Genomic DNA, 22,170 nt, shown 5'->3' with positions numbered 1-22,170 from the left:
ACCTGATTCCTTGTTGACATGAATTGTGCTTCTGGCCCACGGAGGGAGCATGAATAGTGCAAATCATTGAATACACAAAAGTGAAATTATAGTGTAAATTGTGGTCATCAGGTGGGGGGAGGAAACACACTTTATTTACTCATGGGCAAGAAAGAAATAACAAATTTTGTGGGAAGGGATGCTGTCTGATTGTTAATATACTAAAATCAAAGTCCTTTTTAGTAATAAACTGAACTGTAGCCTGTACCAGCAGGAAGGCAAAAACCAGTGTTAGGAAGTAGTGAAATGCTGGAAAGAGATCCTTCAATTATACCTAAATTATCCAAGTAGTTAGACAAGATCCATATCATTTGCAACGACCTTGATCTTAGGACTCATTGATATTTTAGGTGATGTTCTTTTAATTTTTGCAAATTTGTAACATTAGTTATGGTTCAGTACCGGTATCAAGATCATTAGTATTAAGTCAAACACTTATATGGATTCACAAGGCAGCAATAGCAATGGAACTTCCAACTATTTATCTGAAAGTTTCAACTCTAGTTTGCCGTCATCTTCTGCTCTTGGTGGCACTGAGATGGCTCCCTACAGAGCAGAACCTGCTCTGCTTTAAAGATACATGCCTGCCATTCATAAATTTTGGAACCCATAATTAGAGGCATGGACTCTTAAGTCTCGAAGCAATGCGAAGGTAATCAAGTCCAATCTGCTGAACTGACACAAAATTCACCGTGCCGACCATTTTCATTTGCACCCCCCAGGATTTAAAAAGCACTGACTCAAATAGATGAACCTATTGCCTTGTGGTGCTGGGAAGCTGGTACAATAGGGTTAACATTGCCATAGCACGGCCAATTCAACCAACCTAAGCTTGATTAATTACATAACATTTTTTTTTACACTCAAAATAAAAAAATAAATAAAAAATTGTCCAGTAGCACCTTAGAGACCAACTAAGTTTGTTCTGCATATACCCGGTTGCCTGGGAGTAAAGATGGAAGTATCTGTCCCTTTCAGTTCTTTCAGTTTCTCATTTGTCTGGTCATAAATTCAATTCTCCACATTTCTGCATCAGTTTGCTTTTAAAAAAAACTATCATGAAAATTTTGGTGCAAACTTATCCTAATACAGTGGTACCTCGGGTTACATATGCTTCAGGTTACATAAGCTTCAGGTTACAGAATCCGAAAACCCAGAAATAGTACTTCAGGTTAAGAACTTTGCTTTGGGATGAGAACAGAAATCATGCTCCGGCGACGCGGCAGCAGCAGGAGGCCCCATTGGCTAAAGTGGTGCTTCAGGTTAAGAACAGTTTCAGGTTAAGAATGGACTTCTGGAACGAATTAAGTACTTAACCCGAGGTACCACTGTAAACACATTTTCATATGCAGATTTTAATAATACACACATTCTTTCAATCAATTTCCCTTAATATATGTCATTTCCAACAAAATTTTCATATTTGTGCACACTTTCCCATATATATGCATAAAGACTTTTTGGTTAGAGAACAGCATCAGAAAACTAGGAGCAGTGCATATTTCAAAGGCTGGCTGTATTTTGGTTCTAATATTGTTTTGGATTGAGTTTAAAATGTCAGTTTCTCTCTCCCCCCCCCTTCCTACCTGAGCATAAGCCTTCTGCACTTTAGTGGAACTTATTTCTGAATAGTTAAGCATTGCACTGCTGCTTGAGTTGCAACCCTCCGTTATCAACTTCAGCTTCCTGCAATGTGATTATCTGTCTCCCGTAAGAGAAACTAAAAAAAAGTAAAAGCAAAAACAATTTGAAAGCCAACCATTTTGTATATATGTGGAACAGATGAAAAAAGATGAACCAATGTGTTGTTACTGGGGTTTTTTTTAAGACAGCTTGAAACAGCTGGTTTGAGCCTGCAGGTAAGAGTGGTCAAGTTTTTCACCTTCACATTTACTCTCACATCTTCCCTCAGTAGATCATTCCCTGAGCTGAAAGAAATAGGAGTCAGAAGCGGTGCAGCGGTGCATGCCTGCTCAGCTTATTAAAACGGGGAAAAGGCAATATTTCACCCCCCAGAAATAAAAAAAAAAGATAGACAAGTAAGAGAGGCTAATCCATCTGATGAAATTAGCAGGCAGAGTATGTAGCTGTTTGAAATGATGAACGAGGTTGAAATAGCTACACAGGCTTACATCCAGTGGGATAATTACTCCAAGCTCTCGGGCTAAAATCTGTCTTGGAGGAACCGGGAGGCTTTGATGACTCAATTTCAATGGGCATGCTTATGAAATACATAGTAAAAGCTATTAAAACTGAATTGTTCTTGGGTGGTATTCTGAGACTGGGCTACTGACCCCATCAGGCTGTTTTTTAATAAGCTGCACGCTAGCTATGCTCCCAGAAGTGGAGCCTGTGTTAGCTGCCCACCTGCTGTGCCTTAACCACCTCGTACCCCCTGCACCCCATTGTGAGCAATTATTATGGTTCCAGAATGCATCCTGCTTTCTACGTATGGAAATATGGGATAAAGCTCTCTGCCGAACCTCTGCTGCCGTCCTCCCGGTTTTAGATTCAGCCTGCATATATTAACCTGCGCATCATGTTAAAGAGATGGCACGCTTCACAATCCCTCTCCTGTAGTAGATTTCATTATCTATAAAGCCTGCTGCAGAAATGAAAGCATTTGGAAACAAAAATAATATTCAGAATATTGCAGGCGTAGAACTCTTTGCAAACTGTTAGTAATTGCTGGTATACCACTAATACCTTGTGGGTGCAGCGTACATGCATATCAAATAGCCGTTTTCTACCTGATGTCAAAGTACATTAACTGTCTGGGGGTGTAGTTCATGTTCCTCCTTTTGTGGGAGATGTGTATAAATGTACAAACCTCCCCCCCCCCCCGCAGCCCATAATTCCATGAGCACTGGACCTCTTTCCAAGGTTTTTCTTAAAAAATATTGAAAATACTTCTGTTCAAAGAGCTTCCAGAGTGATTTACAAAAACAAGGTGGAAGGCAAAGAAACCAATATATATTTTTTTAAAGCCCCTAATACTTTTTACAAAGGAGAATAAACAAACTTTTTTTTAACTGAAGGACTTTATTTTTCCCTTCAGATTTCTTATTTCGTGTAGCGGTCATGCAGGACCCTTCTGACAAGTCTTCTGATACCTCTATGAGTGAATCAGTGATGGGTCTGTTAGAGCTGATCTCAAGTGTCTGTCTATATTTGGGGAGGGGGTGGCCTTTTGGGCCTAGTGACCAGATCTTTAGCTCCCCTCACCTCATGGGCCAACTTTCACAGGTAGGCAGGGCCAATCACTTGTCAATCATCTGGCGTCAGGCGGTCCCACTCACCTGTCAAAGTTAACTTGCAGGGATGAGGGGAGGTTGACCTGCTTTGTCAGTACATTTCCTGCAAGAAACACACTGGCAAAGCAGCACCTGGCAGGCCTGAATGCTCCACTTTTCAGCTGAGTCTACCTCAGCATCTGAGCTCAGATGATGAGCAGAGACTCCAAGCCTGATCTCTGCAAGGGTCTAAGCAGGGAACTGGCATGCACAGCCAATGCAGAATTGAACCCCACTATCAGCTGACATGTATGGAAGTGAGAGCTGGACCATAAAGAAGGCTGATAGCCAAATAATTGATGCTTTTGAATTATGGTGCTGGAGGAGACTCTTGATAGTCCTGTGGACTGCAAGACGATCAAACCTATCCATTCTTAAGGAAATCAGCCCTGAGTGCTCACTGGAAGGACAGATCCTGAAGCTGAGGCTACGATACTTTGGCCACCTAATGAGAAGAGAAGACTCCCTGGAAAAGACCCTGATGTTGGGAAAGATTGAGGGCACAAGGAGAAGGAGACGACAGAGGACAAGATGGTTGGACAGTGTTCTTGAAGCTACGAACATGAGTTTGACCAAACTGCGGGAGGCAGTGGAAGACAGGAGTGCCTGGCGTGCTCTGGTCCATGGGGTCACAAAGAGTCAGACATGACTAAACAACTAAACAACAACAATCAGCTAACTTCATCCATTGACATCAGCTGACTGACAAGTGACCATGGTTTAGAGGGAATGGCTTTGCCATCTATGGTTACTCATACATATACATTAGTCCTGGGGTGGAGAAGCTTGAGGGCCACATTCCATTCTGAGAAACCACTTGGATGACACATGCCAGTGGTGGGAGGAGCCGAGGGCAAAAGTGGGCAGAGCAACAAGTGTAAAATTTGCCTTTGTACTACTGGCTAGTTTCCACAAACACACACCTCTGTGCCCTCTATCCAGGCACTCAGGAAGCAATATCAGCACTCAAGGACCCATTGCAGCCAGCCAAAAACCCTTGGGAAGTGAAACAGGCCTGGACAAGAGGGTGTGTGGCCTAGGGAGTGTTATAAGGAGTACACAGCAGCATTCATCCCCCAGACCTGAGGTTCTCTCCCCCCCCCCCCCAATCCCCTTGCATCGCTTTGTAAGAGGTTACAAATGTGCTTACGACCGTTTCTCATAATTCTGGAAGGCGTCAATGTTTCTCAGCAAGCCCTGCTCTCTGATCCCAGGGTCCTGCTTTGGCAGCAGTTGGGCCAGATCTGTAGCACTTGCACTGCTGTAGTTTCAGGAAGCGCTGGCATCTTTGGGCGGCTGCCAACTCTCCACGGATGCTGCTGCCTGTGCTTCCTTGGGCCAGCCTGCATGCTTCCCTGGGCTTGGAATTTACCTCAGTTGGCAGGAGGCCGCAAGGTGCTTGCGCTTTTAGTTTCCCACAAAGACCTGAAACGACACGCCATGGGGGCACTGATTCCAGGTGGCACTTTGCCAGGGAGGCAATTGGTGAGATGGGGGTGGGGGCTGGTGTAAAAATTATTCTGTCAGGACTCAGAAAGAGCATCACATCTGACTGCCCAACAGGAATAAAATCACTAATGCAGTTGAAGCTGTTGCCTATAAACTGGTGCTACAACTTTTCCATTTCACCCAGCCATCAAGTCTGGCTTTATTGAAAAGCGCCCTTACAGAGCTTAAGGAAGGCATCCTCCACCTCAGCCATTCAGATGTTTGTGGCCTACAACTCCCATGATCCCTAGCTAGCAGGACCACTGGTCAGAGATGCTGGGAATTGTAGTCTCAAAACATCTGGAGGGCCAAGGTTGAGGAAGCCTGGCTCAAGGCAGCATTGGGGGACCTGTGGTCCTCCAGATGTTGCAGGACTATCCCTGACAGTTGACTCGTGCTGATAGGATGCCCCTTTTCCCCACAGCTCTGTGTGGGGAAAAGGAGTGCCCTAACAACTCTCAGCACCCTTAACAAACTACAGCAGGCATAGGAAAACTTGGTTTTGTTCTGCATGCTGTTGTTTTCAATCAGCCTGAAAGGCTAAGGTTATCCTGCATCGGGCTTCCTCCAACCTTGGCCCTCCAGATGTTTTGAGACTACAAATCCCACCACTGGTCCTGTTAGCTAGGGATGATGGGAGTTGTAGTCCCAAAACATCTGGCGGGCCGAGTTTGCCTATGCCTGAACTACAGCTCCCAGGATCCTTTGGGGGAAGGCAGGCCTCTTTAAAGTTGTGGTTGCTGCCGCTTTGCCGGTGAGTCTTGGGGAGGACCGCTCCCCCTGCAAGCCCATTCTCCACCTTGGGCCTGGGGGCGGGCCCCATACTCCATCTCAGCATATAAGGCTCCAAGGAGGCCTCGGGACATTGCTGCTGCCGCTTCGCCATGAGTTTGTGGGGAGGACTCTTCCCCCTGCAAGCCCACTCCACCAGGCCAGGGGGCGGGGCCCATACTCACCGCCGCCACAACGTTAAGGACACTGGTGCTGCTGCAGCAAATGTTTAAAATGTTTTTATATATTTTAAAGTGTTTTAAAAGTGTTTTTACTTTTTACTTTGTTGTACCACTATAAACGGTGGTTTTTATTCATGTATTTTTATTTTGTTTTGTTTTGTTTTATTTTGGGTTGGGGTGGGATGGTTGTTGAGTGGGGTGGGGATTGGTTTTGTTTTGGTATAATTGGTTTTTTGTTTGTTTGTTTGTTTGTTTTTATATTTTGTAAATGGAGGCGAGTATGAGGCTTGGGATTCCTACTGTGGAGGGGCGAGGGAGGTATGGCGGTGGGGGCAGATGTCATAGGCGAAGGGGATCGAGATACGGATATGCTCGTACCCCTTCCAATCTGCGCCCCATCCCTAGAGATGAGGGTAGGGTGAGCAAGGATTACTCACCTCCGTCACTGGTGTTGTGCAATGCCAGGTCTATAGGCAACAAAACCGCCACCCTGCGAGATTTCTTCACCTCGCAGGGGGTCGACCTGGCTTGTGTGACGGAGACCTGGGTGCGCGAAGGGGAAACTGTTACCTTACGAGAGATGGTGCCCCCGGGTTTCTCCGTCCTCCACCAGTCGCGGACTGTGAGCCGGGGGGGAGGGGTGGCATCATTAATCCGGGAAGATTGTTCTTTCAGGCCTCTACCATTGCCATCGATCCCCGGCATTGAATGTGTTGGCCTAGTGTGAGGCTCCGAGGTGAGCTTGGCTGTCTGGCTGGTGTACCGGCCACCTAGCACACCAGCAGCCACCCTGTCAGGCCTGCTAGAGGCAGTGGCTGGCTGGGCCTTGGAGTTCCCTAACCTATTGGTATTGGGGGACTTCAACATCCATGCTGATGCCACTCCCTCCTCACAGGCTCTGGACCTGGTGTCTTCCATGGCGACACTAGGGCTCTCCCAGTTTGTTTCGGGCCCCACACATCAAGCAGACCACACACTGGATTTGATCTTTGGCGTCGGTATAGATGTGATCATGTTTCCTTCGATGAAGGTGCCAAGGTCTGATCACTACACTCCGAAAGCCAGGATTGACGTTCCACCCCCACCCTGCTTAGGTGGCGAGCCGATTTGGGCTCGCCCGCAGAGGCTGATGGACCCTGATAGATTCCATCAAGCCTTGCGGGACCTTTCTCCCCCTGGCGACTCATTGACTGAGCTTGTTGAGGGCTGGAATACCCAGCTCCTGGCAGCCATCAATGAGATCGCACCTAAGCGTCCTCTGCGACCCCGCAGAAACCGGGCTCCCTGGTTTACCGAGGAGCTCCGGAAAATGAAGCGGGACCTCAGATGGCTAGAGCAAGTATGGCGGGGTGCCCGTGACGGAGCTTCAAGAACATCTTATAGGGTTTTTATGAAAACCTACGAGATGGCAGTGAAGGCCGCTAAGAAGTCCTACTTCTCGGCCTCCATTGCATCCGCTAGCTCTCGCCCGGCACAATTCTTTAGTATAATTCGGTCTTTAACATCCCTCGAAGGACAGCCAAATTTAAATAACAATTTGACACACAGCTGTGAGGCATTTGCGAGCTTTTTTGCGGAGGAGGTCGTGTTGCTCCGCCATGACCTCCCTGCCAATCTGGATACAATAAAGGAACTGGAGGCCCCTCGACTGTCCTCGGGTCCAGTATTGGACCACTTTGATCGGATATCCCCAGCCGACGTGGACAGACTCCTCCGAGCTGGAAAGCCTACCACTTGTCCTCTCGACCCGTGCCCGTCTTGGCTGATTAGAGCATGTCCAGACAAGGTGCAGGCCCCCCTGGGGGATATCATCAATTTGTCCCTTGGCACCGGACATTCCCAGGGGAACTGAAGGAGGCAGTGGTGTGCCCGCTTTTAAAGAAAACATCATTAGATCCCTTAGATCTATCCAATTACCGCCCAGTTTCGAATCTTCCATTCCTGGGTAAGGTTATTGAGAGAGCGGTTGCTGAACAGCTTGGTAGGTTTCTGGATAAATCATCAGCTCTGGATTCATTCCAGTCCGGCTTCCGCGCTGGTCATGGGACCGAGATGGCTCTGGTCGCCCTAACAGATGATCTCCGCAGGCAGCTGGATCGAGGCAGGTCAGGGCTGCTGATTCTTCTAGACCTGTCAGCAGCCTTCGACATGGTTGATCACGAACTCCTGGACCACCGCCTTGCCGACGTGGGGATCCAGGGCACAGTCCTTCAATGGCTGCGCTCGTTTCTCTCTGGTTGGGGACAGAGGGTGGCGCTTGGGGGGGGGGAATTGTCATCGCGCCACTCCTTGGTGTGTGGAGTGCCCCAGGGTGCGATACTCTCCCCAATGCTTTTTAACATCTTTATGCGCCCCCTCGCCCAGCTTGTCCAGAGTTTTGGGCTGGGCTGCCATCAGTATTCTGAAGACACCCAACTCTATCTGTTAATGGATGGCCATCCTGACTCAGCCCCAGACACACTGATCAGATGCTTGGAAGCTGTGGCTGGATGGTTACGTGGGAGCCGGTTGAAGTTAAATCCTTTGAAGACAGAGGTCCTCTGGCTGGGACGGGATGATATAGGATTGAGGGGGCAACTCCCATCTCTTGCGGGGGTGCAATTAGTGCCAGCACCGTCCGTTAAGAGTTTGGGTGTAATCTTTGATACCTCCCTCTCCATGGAGGCGCAGATTGCAGCTATAACAAAGGCGGCATTTTTTCATCTCCGCCAAGCTAAGCAGTTGGCTCCTTACCTCTCTCGCCCTGACCTAGCCACTGTGATCCACGGGACGGTCACCTCCAGACTGGATTATTGTAACTCGCTCTACGTGGGACTGCCCTTGAGACTGACCCAGAAACTCCAGCGGGTGCAGAATGCCATGGCGAGACTCCTTACGGGGTCTTCGCTGCGAGATCGCATTCATCCAGTGCTATACCAGCTGCACTGGCTCCCGGTGGAGTACAGGATCAGGTTTAAGGTGCTGGTTTTAACTTTCAAAGCCCTATACGGCCTAGGACCCTCGTACCTACGGGACCGCCTTTCCTGGTATGCCCCACAGAGGAACCTACGGTCTTCAAATAGAAACATCTTGAAGGTCCCAGGCCACAGAGAGGTTAGGCTGGCCTCAACTAGAGCCAGGGCTTTTTCGGCTGTGGCTCCAACCTGGTGGAACGCTCTGTCACAAGAGACAAGGGCCCCGCAGGACTTGACATCTTTCTGCAGGGCCTGCAAGACAGAGCTGTTCCACCAGGCCTTTGGTCAGGGCGCAGCCTGACTCCCTCTTTTGGCAATCTTTACAGAACTTTAGTTTATGATTGCCATCAATTTTGATTTTAATTAATTTTTATAATGTTTTTATAATGTTGCACTATTTTAGTGTTGTTAGCCGCCCTGAGCCTGGCTTTGGCTGGGGAGGGCGGGATATAAATAAAATTTTTTTATTATTATTACCATCACGCTTTAAATGTGTGGTGTGAATGTGGCCTATATCAGCTTTTTAAGCTTGTACTAGCAGGGCTCCTCCTACACTCTTGAGATAGGAATGTAAATGCATGCACAATATTAATAACAGTAATAATAAGAATACTCCCGTGTGACAGATAAACAGTAGCTGGTGTTAACACAAACATGCTGGGTGTACCTGGTGAAATGCAGTTGCCCTTTGTCCCAGAGTCTCATAATTTTCCCGCGGAGATGGCAGCAAGCCTATATATTTTGGATTAGATCACCTGTCATGTGTTATTCCTTACATAATTGTTTCTATAACCCACCATTATCCTTATGATTGTTCTTGCTCCATTATCCACTTAGCCTTGCCTAATGCATGTGCCACAGGGAGAATGCGGGAAGGGGGGGGGAGCTGAATCAATGGAGGGCTTTTAGTAATAAAGAGACGAGCACTATACCAAAATACAAACAAGAAAGCAATTTAGCATCCTCCCCTACAGCAGGTGAACAGGAGGAGAACATGCTAGTAGCATTATATGTATGAGGCCAAGAAGAGGCTTATAATTGCATCTCAACTTCAGGAGCCATTATTTTGCCTAGTTAATTCTTCTTTCAGCCTGGATCTCTTTCATTTTTTTTTCAAGAAGAAATTGATTGCCTTATAACCTAAAATACAGGACTGGAGGGGATTCTCCAGACCAGAAATGCATTTTCATCTCACCATGTCGTCCTAGGTAATAACATGCATTTATTTGTGTATTTTGAGGATTTATATATCAGATTTCTAGTCAAACGATCTCCAAGATAGTTTATATTATTTTGCCACAATACAATGCAACATAACATGGTGACTTGCCATGTAATTCAATCAGCTCCAAGTGATGGGGGGACATTCACATCATGCATTTAAAGCACCGTGACACCACTTTAAACCATCATGGCTTCTCCCAAAGAATTATGGGAGCTGTAGTTTGCTAAAGGTGCTGGGAATTGTTAGGAGAACCCTGTTTTACTTATTTATTTAAATCTATATACAGTCAAACCTCGGTTGTCAAACGTAATCCGTTCCAGAAGACAGTTCCACTTCCAAAACATTCAACAACCGAAAACTGATAGTGGAAGCCTCAATACAACAGGAAAACTCAAAATGGAAGCTGCGTAGCATGTTTGGCTTCCGAAAATCGTTCGAAAACCGGAGCAGTTACTTCTGGGTTTTCAGTGTTTGGAAGCCGAGGTTTGACTATACTGTCCTTCATCCAAAGATTGCCGGGCGGTTTACAGCATAAAACTACAAAATGAAAACACATAGCATAACCAACACAAACAGGAAAAAGCCCTCCCACAAACACATTTAAAAGGCAATCGGTTGTTTATTCAGCCAAAGGCTTGGTGATAGAAGAAAGTTTTCACCTGGCGCCTAAAAGTATGTATTCCCCTCCCAGAGCTACTATTCCCAGAGTGGCCCAGCAATCAATGTCTCCTGCCCAGCTTTTTTGCTGTTTTGCTGTTTTATTGCTGGTGGCAGCACAGGAGTTTTCTCTGTCACCTTCTCAACATGCCCCCCCCCCCCACATCACACCAAGAAGGAACCAAGGGGATCCTTCTGGGCAAGGTGACTGGGTGACTCCCTGCACTGCTGCTGCTGCTGCTACAGAAGTGCCATTAAATGTCATTTTAATACTATTAAAACTGTGGCTACAAATCCCATTTAAGCTTCATTAAAAAGTTACTTCAAAGTTGGCAGGGGGTTGGACTTAGATGATCCTTGTGGTCCCTTCCAACTTTACAGTTCTATGAACATTATTTACAACTTCTTCTTCTTCTTCTTTTAAAAAAGCTTTAATTGTACTTTTAGCTGTGGCAATGAACCTCTGCAACAGCTGAGGCACAATCCTGGCCATTGCACTTCCTCAGAGAGGGGAGTTGAGGGGGAAGCAGCCAGTCTCATCTTGCCTCAGTGGGTGGGCTGCTGGTTATGTTGGCCACTACAGGAGAGCAAGCAGGTTGGCTAGCCAATTGCAAAACAGGACAGCCAATTCTGAGACATGTGAGGGCCAATTCACTTCTCCTATCCATGCACCTCTGGCCGGAGAGAATTGTCCCATTTTGCTTCACAGTTGGGCCAGCCTTGAGAAGGGGTGATCTCTAAAGAATGTAGAGGACCATTGCTGCACTGGGCTGGGTGGAGAGGACCCTCCCCTCTCTATCTCTGGGCATTCCCTACTCAGCTTGGCTTAATTTCTCAGAAAAGTAAAGAAATTGGGGGTGGAGTGGGGAGAATCTGCAATTGATTTAACTTCGTGGGAAAACTGAGGCAGCAGAGCTACTTGGAAGGTTGGGCACTCCCGGATCCACCTTCACACCTCTTTATAACAGTATGAAGCCACTCAATAACATGAAAGACCACCCCAATTCATGCTGATTTGCTTCGCTATTTGGGGTACAGGCAGGGCGAATGCATACATACTGTACCTTGACTAAATAGGTTTGATATGTATGTGGTGATTGTTGGAATGGCTACTGATGTCACAGAAGGCATCAATGCCTCCTTAGTGAGGGAAATCAGTGATATTCCCATGTGAAGGAAACCTGGTGAACCAGCTGGACACTTTCTCCCCATTGAAAGGTTTCCGATTCCTCAAACACTGTTCATTACTTCCCTTCCTTTTTTTGTGTTTTTCAGCTTTCCCTCACCAGGAGGAGAAAATTCAAAGTGACGTGCAGGACATTATTCTGCAAGATTGTGATCTTTGAGGTGTGCCTCTGTCTGCAACATTTCAAGGTAACTCCACTCGTTTTGGTCAAGTAAAACGTGTCAAGATGCCATAATGAGACAAATGATCTTTAGAGGTTTAATTAGGGGAGGGAGACCCTTTCAGTTAGTTTATTTTCATTCAATAGCCTAACATACAAAAACCGCTGAAACCAATAAAGTAATGGAGAACCTGAAAAAGGAGATCTGAAAGGCACCTTTGCGAAAAACAATTGATTTGCTTCATTTCATTGAAATGGCTGGTGCTTTGATGGTTCATATTTACAATAGCTTGTCCTGTTCTTCAGTGGAGTTGATATGTTGAAGTCTTTAGAACCATAAACTTGATCAGAACTTCCTGGGTAATAAACAGCGGATTTAAGATGTTGGCCCCCTCCTCACGATGCTACTGCAAGCCCAGCTGCGTGCCAATTTGTAGCTAAAGACATCAAGAAATGTGTTCTTCATGCTCAAATGCCCTTGGAAGTTGAAAATAGTTCCTGGAAGCTCAATATGCAAACTGGATTCAGAGCCTTGAAGAATTTAGAGAGTGAAACACACACACACACAAACACACACGCACCAAAGAACACAACACCCTGACCTTCCCTAACAAAGGGCAAAGCTTGGATAAATCCATTATCACTATAGACAGGAGAGCTTTTTGGAGCTCAGAGGGTTGAGTTTCTTCTGTCTCTTTCACTGCTTTTGTAGAAAGATCAGAGAGTGAAACCAGGGGATGCTGATTGCATGTATAGTATATATACACATGCACACACACAGAGAGAGATAAACTTAAAGCAATTTCACAAACCCAAACGGGAAAGTTGCATGTTTTAGAAAAGATAGAAATAACACGAGGCCTCACAACTGCAGCAACACAATGACAGAGAAGAAGAAAAGGACCAAGTGACCTCCTGTATCTAAACAAGCATCCAAATTCTAAACATTGGGTCTAAGAAGGTTTTCTTTCCCATTAGCAGTTCTTTCATACCATTCCCATTACCCCCCCCCCCCCATTAAATGTAGTCTCGAAATGGCATGGACCTGTTTTCCAGTAGAACAAGCATCATCCTTCCCACTGTAAGCACCTTATTTTTATTTTCTTTGGTCCTTTGGCTCTTTAGGGATGCTTTCAGTGTGGAGATCTGTTGGAGGGTCCTGCTCCCCTTTATTTGTTTTATTCAAAGCATTGGCTAAAATAAATAAAAAATTAGTAATAAATTCTGGAAATGTAATCAAAAAGAAGGGATTTTTTTTCCACATGTGGTGGACGTGCCCCACAAGAAAAATATTCTGGGACATGATTTATGAAGAATTAGGTGGGAGGAAGAATGGAATATCTGAGAAAAGGGCATGGCTAACTAACTGGAACACACCGCACTGCAACATTTTGTTGAAGTCCCACTTGTCTGTGTTACCAATTTGTTGCCCATGAACGACCTTTTCCAAAGTGATCCCATGGGTGCATACATGTGGAAGGATTTGCATCAGAACTGGTTATTCATATACTGTTTCCACAATCCACTGAGGTTAATCCTAAATTCCTGCCAGAGCCTGCTCACAGACTAATCACAAGAATAACATATTCCAACACAACCTTTCTACATGTGCAGTGGTACCTCGGGTTAAGTACTTAATTCATTCCGGAGGTCCGTTCTTAACCTGAAACTGTTCTGAACCTGAAGCACCACTTTAGCTAATGGGGCCTCCTGCTGCCGCTGCGCTGCCGAAGCACGATTTCTGTTCTCATCCTGAAGCAAAGTTCTTAACCCGAGGTACTATTTCTGGGTTAGCGGAGTCTGTAACCTGAAGCGTATTTAACCTGAAGCGTATGTAACCTGAGGTACCACTGTAATCTACTCTCATAGAATGGCTTCGTTGAGGGCAGGGGGTCAGGTGGGTGAAATCATACTATGAGCATAAGGTAGTGCTGTGCAGAAAATGTCTTCCACTTTCTTTTACCTTTCTCTATCAGTTAATGATGAAACAATGCTTTTGAAAATTATCAAAGGAGAGAGTGAAAATTAAAAAAAAAAGTGAAATTCTTATGTGTGGTATGCAGGGCTTTGGTTGTGCTTGCCTTACTTTTGAGGCAGCAAAGAAGTTTTCTTTAATTCCTCAAATCATCTTTCTGGTACTCTGCATATTACCACCTTCCCTGGATGCCTGTGCTTTGGGGAAACTTCTTGATATCCTTCACTGGGCTTTCTTCTAAGCATGAGAAGTTGGGGAGATAGCCTACTGTGCCCCGGCAGATGTTTATTATTTTTAAAAATCCATGTGGATTTTTTAAAAAGAAAAAGAAAGGTGAAATGAAGGCCTTCCCTTAAAAACAACATCAGAGTGTGCACTCAGGCGCCTCAGCCGCCCTGAGGTTCTGTTTCAGGTAAAACTCACAGGGAGAAATCCTGTCCCATCGGTGCCCCGCCCCCAAGGTTCAAGTTGCTCAGGCAGCTGGGGAGGCTGCAGAGCACCGTGGAAAGAAAAGACCACACCAGCACCACATATTTTAAGCATTATATAAAACTTTAACAAGCATGGTTTTCCCCAAAGAATAATGGGAACTGTAGTTTGTTAAGGGTGCTGAGAGTGGTTAGGAGACGCCTGTTTCCCTCACAGAGCTACAATTTCCAGATTGGCTTAACAAACAAACCCTCTTCCCAGGAAACTGTAAGAATTGTAGCTCTGTGAGAGGAATAGGTAATAACTGTGCTTTTAAATGTGTGGTGTAAATATGATCACACTCGCTATCCATTTACATCTTGAAATGATAAGGTAGTCTCAGTCCAGCGCCAAGCAAAATTCTAAAGCACCCAGAGAATAATGCAGGAAAGTGGAAAGCTCTTTCACAGGGAAAGAAAAGTTTCAAGAAATTGATGGACAAATTTCAACACAGGGCTAAGTGGGTCAGGCTGGTTAAAACTAAAAAGATACTGCATCAACAGTAGTGTCCAGATCAAGAGAAGTAATAGTACCACTCTATTCTGCCTTGGTCAGACCACACCTGGAGTACTGTGTCCAATTCTGGGCACCACAGTTTAAGAAGGATGTTGACAAACTGGAACCTGTGCAGAGGAGGGCAACCAAGATGATCAAGGGTCTGGAAACTAAGCCTTATGAGGAGCACTTGAAGGAGCTAGGTATGTTTAGCCTGGAAAAGAGGAGACTGAGAGAAGATATGATAGCAATCTTCAAATATCTTAAGGGCTATCACATGGAAGAGGGAGCTTGTTTTCTCCTGCTCTTGAGGGTAGGACTTGAGGCAATGGCTTCAAGTTACAAGAAAGGAGATTCCGACTAAACTTTTTGAAAAACTTTTGGACAGTCAGAGCTGTTTGGGAGTGGAACAGACTCCCACGAGAGGTAGTGGACTCTGTGGATATTTCACCCCTCCCTGTGATGGCCTGGGATTCCGAGTCTGAGAGTGAACCGGAGGAATCCCAGCTGGCACAGGAGTCCCCGCCTCCAGGGCCAGCTGAACTGAGGCAGGGCCTTGATTCTGAGGAGCCTGCACCTGGGCTGGATCCTCAGGAGCAGGCACCAGGTGAATCCATTCTGGCCCCAGAGGTGGTTGAGGACTCAGTGCCTGCAGGTGAGTCTCCCCCTGGGCCCAGTAACCCTTCAGCCTCTCCTGAACTGCAGAGGCTTAGGGCAGAGAGGCGAAGGGAACTGGTTTCTCCTTTTTTTTAAAAAAAAAAGATATTTATTACAGATTTTCTTAATACAATAGAAAAAACAAACAAAATAACATATAATTTTACAATAACCATATTTTCTTCACTTCTTTGGACTTCCTCGCATCTCTCGTTCCTGCATTCCAAGTTTTTCGAGCTTTACCCAGCAATTTATCACCTTGTTTCAATTCTTATATTATAATTTTCCAATATTGTGTCCCTAATTTTAGATAATTTTACCCAAACCTTAAAAGCTTTATTTTAGCATAATATTTATCCAAAATTTATCTTTTCTTATATTTTCATTTATCTTCATATTCCTTTTAACTAGCTTAATGGTGCCATATTGTTAATAATCTTACATCTTTCTTAACACTCATACAATTTACAATATTTTTGTAAATAGTCCTTAAATTTCTTCCAGTCCTCCTCCACAGCCTCTTCTCCCAGGTCTCGGATTCTGCCAGTCATTTCTGCTAGCTCCATATAGTCTATCAGTTGCATCTGCCATTCTTCCAGTGTGGGCAAATCTTGGGTTTTCCAGTGCTTGGCTACAAGTATCCTTGCTGCTATTGTTGCATACATAAAAAATGTTCGGTCCTTCTTTAACACCCTCTGGCCGACGATGCCCAAAAGAAAGGCCTCTGGTTTCTTAGGGAAGGTATACTTAAATACCTTTTTCAACTCGTTATATATCATTTCCCAGAAAGCCTTAACTCTAGGGCAGGTCCACCAGAGGTGAAAGAACGTTCCTTCAGTTTCTTTACATTTCCAACATTTATTATCAGACAAATGGTATATTTTTACAAGCTTGACTGGAGTCATGTACCACCTATATATCATTTTCATAATATTTTCTTTCAAGGCATTACATGCCGTGAATTTCAAACCGGTGGTCCATAACCTTTCCCAGTCAGCAAACATGATATTGTACCCAATGTCCGGGAACTGGTTTCTCCCAGGAGGAGTGCTCGCCTTAAGGCCAAGGGAGGCGGGGCTCCTGGGGGCCGGGACCACCCCTGGCCTCAGAGAAGATAAAGGCCAGTCAGCCCGGTCCCAGGTTGCGGGAGCAACGTCATCATTGAAGAGCTGTTTCGGCCAGCATCCAGTCCTGTTCCTCCAGTGTTCCTGTTCCCCGCCCGGCTTCCTGCTTCTGATCTTCGAGTGTTCCTGTCCCTGCCCGGCTCCCTGCTACGGACCTCGCCTCGCACCTTGTGGACTATTTCCAGGCTAGTGACTCAGGACTGAACCTTGACTACGGTAGCAGTAACCGTCCCCCCGGGACCAGCACACTCCCACTGCAAGAATCTACTGACAATGTTTTCAGAAAGGAGGGGGCGGAATCTGCTCATCGCTTCTTCCGCTCCAGCCTGACTCTGTGAGAGTCTAAGTGTTATCTGTGTAGAGATAAGATGACTGCTTAAGCAACTGCAGTCCAGTAGCCTCCGATAGTCGTTAGCCTTTAGTTTATTTCTAGTTTGCAGTAGCTGCAAAAGAATAAAGAAGTTATGCTTCAGAGCCGTCGTTCGTGTAGTTCATACTCTGCTGTGCTCCGCTGACTTTGGAACTGAGTTTGGTGCTCACAGCTCAAAGTTGTGGGTCCACAGCACTTAGACCTGCTCCCTGCAGTGGAAGGTCTCTGGGAGTGTTTTCCCAGCTCGCCTGGCCCAGTCGGGGCTGAAGAGGATGAACCCAGTTGTTGGCACTGGCTCAAAGGTGAAGCTGACAGACTCTCCTTCCTTGGAGGTTTTTAAGCAGAGATTGAATGGTCATCTGTCATAGATGCTTTAGCTGAGATTCCTGCATTGCAGGCGGTTGGACTAGATGACCCGGGTCCCTTCCAACTCTAAGATTCTGTGATTCTATGAAGAGCTTGAAAAGGCTCTCTCCACACTGAGTGAATCAGCAGAAAAAAACAGCAAATGCAATTCAGTGGAAACAAGTCTAAAATTATGCACATTAGGGGGAAAAACAACAATAAACCTACACACAGAGAGATACTCTCATGGGGTTTGAACTGGTCGCTATTGACTTGGAATGAGACCTTGGGGTTGCAGTGGACAGCTTGGTGAATATGTTGACCCAATGTGAAAAATTTGAATTCCGTGCTAAGGATCATAATGAAAGGAACTGAAAATAAAACTGCAAATATCATGCCATTACAGAAATCTATGGTGCAATTGGGGCTTTTTTTCAGCCGGAACTTGCCAGAACTCAGTTCCAACACCTCTCAGGTGGGCAACATCACCACTCAAAGAGGACGAAGGAGAGGTTCATGCGGAGTTCTGGCACCTCTTTTTCTAGAAAAAATAGCACTGGGTGCAGTGCCAATTGGAATACTGTATGCAGTTCTGATCGCCTCACCACACACAAAAAGGGTATTTTAGAGCTGGAAAAGGTTCAGAAAGGAGGAACCAAAATGATCAACAGGGTGGAACAACATTCCTATGAAGAAAGATTACAACATTCAGTGCTTTTTAGTTTGGAGAAAAGCCAACTAAGAGACATGATAAGAGCATAAAATTATGCACGGTGTCAAAAAATTGAATAGAGAAAAGCTTTCTCTCTCTCTCTCTCTCTCTCTCTCTCTCATAACACATGAAGAATCTCTGGACATCCAAGGAAGCTGCATGTTGGATGATTCAGGACAGAAAGTACCTCCTAACACAAAAAAGTGCTTCCTAATTTCATTAAACAATGAAATTTGCTTCCACAAGAAGTAATGACGGCCAGCAAATTGGGTGGCTTTAAAAGAGGGTTAGACAAATTCATGGTTATCAATGGCTACTAGCTACGGTTATGTTGTTCTGTCTCCACTGTCAGAGGAAATTTGCCTCTGATTGCCAGTCGCTGGAAATCACATGCGAGGAAGTGCTGTTTTTCTCTGGTGCTGCTTTGAGGCTTCCCATAGGCATCTGGTTGGCTACGGTGAGAATGGGATGCTTGGCTTAGATGGGCCACTGGCCTGATCCAGCAGCTTCTTCTTATTTTCTTTTTTTATAATAATTTTTAATTATTTTTACACATATTTTTAAACATAACATCCAACTTATATATAACATAACATACATTTGGGTATAACAGCCTAAGACTTCCATCCTCCTCGCCTGATGGTTTTCCAACTTACTTTCTGATATTGCCTTTTGTTATTATAGTTATTACTGTTAAATAAACAGATTATAAATTATACTTCGCAAAAATTGATAAAATTAACCTTACAAAACTTCTTGTAGCCCTACTAGTTATGTTAGTTGTTTACAATTGTCTTTTAGATACACCATAAATTTATTCCAGTCTTTCAGGAAAGGCTGGGTTTGCTGGTTCCGAATTTTCCCAGTTAATTTTCCCAACTCGGTGTAATCCATCAATTTCATCTACCGCTCTTCCTTCATTGCTATCTCTTCCTGCTTCCATTGTTGGGCTAATAATATTCTTGCTGCAGTTGTTGCCTAGAAAAACATTTTTTTTCCCTTGCTTATGTATTTCATTACCTACAATACCAATTAAGAAGGCTTCTGGTGTTTTTTTACAAATGTATATTTCAACAATTTTTTTTAGTTCATTATAAACCATTTCCCAGAAAGCCTTCACTTTGTTACAAACCCACCACATATGTTGAAAGGTACCCTCTTTCTGCATTTCCAGCATTGGTTATTTGTTCTGAACATTTTTGCTAATTTCACTGGTGCTATGTACCATCTATACATCGTTTTCATTATATTTTCTTTAAGAGAACTGCAAGCCATAAAATTTATTCCATCTTTCCATAGTTTTACCCGATCTTCTAACTGTATATTATAACCAATATCCTTAGCCCAATGTATCATAACTGATTCTTCTTATTTTCTTACTAGCACAGAGTGCTTTTCTAGAAGGGGCCTTTTCTCTTAATGGTGTACTGATATATTAATAAGTAACATATTCAGTAGCATTTTCTACATCTCATTTGTCAGCCTATAACTATTGGCAAAACATTTCATTTTGGGGTACTTCTACAGTAATGAAGATTTTCACTGGTATTTATTCTATAGATACTCAATTGCAAGATTTCACCAATAACACTTCCAAATTCATCATCAAACTGGGAAAAATTACTGTTGGTGGTGGGAGTAGGAAAGGTTAAAAGTACTGAGAGAACTCAGGACACCAAGATGACTTTGGAAACACAGATCAAAAACAAAGAGACTGGAAGTATAATTAACTCCATTACTGCTCAGTCAAATGAAAACATCCATGACACCCTTCCTTATTTATGACAGCAGCAAATAGCTCTATTCTCTGGCTGGTTATTGCTGTAGGACAGCATTGGTTCTATGGGAGATGAAATGGAAACAAGCCTGCTAATATTTATGTCACCAAGATCAGGTTATAGATACAAGATTTATGCAAAAGTTGCATTAAAAAAAAATCACCCCTCAGTAGCTTTTTATGTCTTCATTCCACAATCCTTCTCCAACAGTAAACAAAATAGCTTTTAGATTTCAATTTTGCAAGTAATATTATGGAATTATAGCAGGCTTTCTTTAGCTGACTGCGGCTGTATTTCCATTATAGGGATATTTGGCCAACCTTTACAATCTGCCCCCACCCCCAATAGGAATTAAAAGCGGCTGCTGATATTTATGAATACAGTTATGATTTGCATTGGAGGAAGGCTTCTAAATTACTGGAATCCAAGATTGTATGAGCAGATCAGGGCATGCTTGTTATATGAAGACCTATTTCAGGCAACATTTCTAGGGCAGGAGCCAAATATGACAGGGTTGAGGGCTGTGGGTCCCCTTAGCATGCCATCAAAGTAGGACTTGGGGGCAGATGTCTGGAGCCCCACTCAACAGAATACATGGGGGTTTTTTTTTCCAGATTTAACATAGCACATTACAGTGATGTAAAGGGAGGTTTAAGTGAACACCCTCTAATATACGTGATGGAAACTCTCCAGATCACTATAGCACTAAATCTTATAATGAGAACTTCTCTTAGAATTATCCAAATTGTAATGGCGGGGACATATTGGTGCCTGGGACAAAGTGACACACCACATTTGCTTTTCTCAATCTCTACATTGTCTTTGAGTTGGTTTCTAGACATTCATTATGTATTCACTTGGTTTCAGGGCAAAGCTATCAGCTTGTTCACTGGAACATGCTGGTCTGACACTCTAGCGGGCCACAGCCAGTCAGTGGGTATAGTTTTCAGGTAGATGGTACAATGGTCTGACCGCTTTCAGTGTTCCTATGTTCCTCCTTCGCATGCAGGTTCAGTCCCTGGGTCGTGCAGTTCTAGGTTGCCCAGATATCTGACTACTCATAGACTGAAACGGGACAACTGCTTTGGGAGGACTTTGGGTTTGAAAAGCAGCACAGTGTCTTAAGTAATACAATATTTGTTTGAATCGCCATTCCACATAAATATTTATTATTGGGGGAACAGAAGTCGATCCTTTTGTTGCACCTTTAACTGCTACACTTCTGGAAACAAATGGTGGCCAGGATAAATCCGACAGGAGCTTTTGATTTACAACATCTTCCTTGAATGAATATTCAGGTTTCCATTTATTTCTGAGACAGGTGGAATTTGGCAGATTTAACATCCGGTACAAATGCTCTCACTGCAGCTTTATGAAATACAGCTGGAAACATATTGGGGGACCAGATGCAACTGGGAGAAGAGGTCTGCCTTCTTCTGGCAATGTTGTCTTCTGCACAACTTCGAGGCTTTAAAAGGTGCTCACCACACTCACTGCGACCACTTTGGGCCACACCTCATCTCATACCACTCACTTTGACATGCAGCCCAAAGCAAGCTGGGTCAACGCAGCCCAAAAATGGTTTAGCCACCCCAATTTAAAGGTACTGTTTTGCTTTGCATTCTTGTCTGAGATAATATAGGGCACTGTAGTGTTAGGATTGTATGCTGACATGCCAATATTAACCAGAGGAAAGCTGCTTTCATTAATAATCACTATGGATCGGTTATTTATGTTACCGCCTTGGACTACAATGTTCACTGCTGTGAATGCAACAGTAATTAAAATGATGTAATGTGCACATAATGAGTATGAGGTTTAGTGCACTTGAGGGGCTGTGTGTGTTTATGCATATGCAGAAAATATTTTTTAATCTCTCCTCCCAATGCGCGCGCGCTCTCTCTCTCTCTCTCTCTCTCTCTCACAGACACACACACATGTGAAACTGTCCTTCCAAGATGAGTGCTTGTAGGCCAATTCCAGTGGAGTGTGCGTGTGTGCTTTAAAGTCCTGTCATAAAATCTCTAAAAGGGGTTTTTCATAGAGACATGATAATTTATAATACTTCTGCCGTTTTCAATTATTCAGATGTTCATAGCCCAACAAATTGAATAATGAATGGAATAATGAATTGAACCCTGACAAGATGATAACAGAAAATATTATGAGTAGTCACTACACAGTGAAGCCCCCATACTGGGGGGGAGTGGGGGAGGAATCCCTGAAAGAAATCAACTTGTTTGAAGGACTCGTTTTCTCTTCCAAGTTCAAATACTTACACTGTGAGGAGG

The 22,170-nt window shown here is 44.4% G+C and overlaps 1 long non-coding RNA gene across 1 annotated transcript in view; it reads left to right on the top strand.

Annotated features, from left to right (window-relative positions):
* The window catches only part of LOC310842190, a 44,947-nt gene that overhangs the window by 797 nt on the left and 21,980 nt on the right, over window positions 1-22,170 (top strand). The window contains exon 2 of the long non-coding RNA XR_014562981.1: window positions 11,885-11,983. This is a non-coding gene — a long non-coding RNA (uncharacterized lncRNA). The remainder of the gene's footprint in view (window positions 1-11,884; window positions 11,984-22,170) is intronic.

Source organism: Podarcis gaigeae, assembly GCF_964106915.1.
Source record: "Podarcis gaigeae genome assembly, chromosome: 3".
NCBI lineage: Eukaryota > Metazoa > Chordata > Lepidosauria > Squamata > Lacertidae > Podarcis > Podarcis gaigeae.
Note: the sequence above shows the minus strand (reverse complement) of the source record. Positions and strands in the feature narration are given on the sequence as shown.